This window comes from Oryzias melastigma, linkage group LG5, assembly GCF_002922805.2.
Source record: "Oryzias melastigma strain HK-1 linkage group LG5, ASM292280v2, whole genome shotgun sequence".
Classification (NCBI taxonomy): Eukaryota; Metazoa; Chordata; class Actinopteri; order Beloniformes; family Adrianichthyidae; genus Oryzias; species Oryzias melastigma.
The window spans coordinates 35,326,114-35,327,005 of NC_050516.1; the positions used below are offsets into that span (position 1 = coordinate 35,326,114).

General features: G+C 52.8%; 1 protein-coding gene across 5 annotated transcripts in view; it reads left to right on the top strand.

The window, feature by feature from the left end:
* The first annotated feature begins 332 nt into the window (after positions 1-332).
* Positions 333-892, top strand: part of cacna1da (calcium channel, voltage-dependent, L type, alpha 1D subunit, a) — a 103,203-nt gene continuing 102,643 nt past the window's right edge. For 4 of the 5 annotated variants that reach the window (XM_036212092.1, XM_024269259.2, XM_036212093.1 and 1 more), the window contains exon 1: positions 334-607. The gene's annotated coding sequence lies outside the window, so the exon portion shown is untranslated. Of the gene's footprint in view, positions 608-892 lie in introns of all 5 variants that reach the window. The other variant, XM_024269258.2, reaches the window with a different exon arrangement.

The window sequence follows — 892 nt, forward strand, 5'->3', positions numbered from 1 at the left end:
TTGAACATGCTGTGTAATGCACACTATAAGGGTCGGTATGAACCTGTTTCATGTTAGTTTTATGTAAATTGAGCAGATTTTCCTCATTCTTCCGTGTGATCTTCTGAAGCTGCTCCTCCATGTTTTTCCTGTCTTTATTTGTCCTGATTTCTCATCTTCTAATGTCTGCATCCATTGGGACACTAAAACAGTTTGTTTGTCCATCACCTTCCTTGATTTGACCTTGAGACTTGAGAGGAAGCTGGTGTTTGACCAGTCTAAATCAGGAGCTCCTATGTTTTGACCTGTTATAGTAGTGGAGGGGGACAGGAGGAGGAGGAGGAGGAGGAGGAGGAGGAGAGCTTGCTCTCATTCTCCTCATCGTTCAGCGGCGCCGTGACGATCAGCAGGCAGCAGCGGATGAGGATGCTCTGTTGTCTGGTGCGCACTCTCCCGTCTCCAGCTCTCCTCGGTCATCATGGAGCGTAATTAACGCGCAGGCTCGTTCGCGTCCCGCCTGATGCCTCTTCGAGCCCCGGACGCGCGTTGAGCGGCTCGCCGAAAGGCTCTGGACTCGTGATCGGAGAGGGGACCGATCTGCGGCTGATCTGTGAAGTCTCCAGACAAGGTACCGGTTCCGCTCCACGAACGGAACTTAGCCTCTTTAGCATGGCTGCGGTCGCCGTCGCGCAGACGGCGGTGCTGACAGGACGGCAGGTGTTTGGGGGATGTGGGGGTCCCTGGATGCAGATGTGGACACGATCAGACCGAACATGTGGACCGACCCCACTCACCCTGAGTCCGAGCATCACTGTTGATGCTGATGTTTCCACAGTGATGCTCAGTTTCCCTCAGGAGTCAGGCTGTCATTTACCTGATTTATCTTATTTGTTCGTGTTTTTCGGAATGGGGG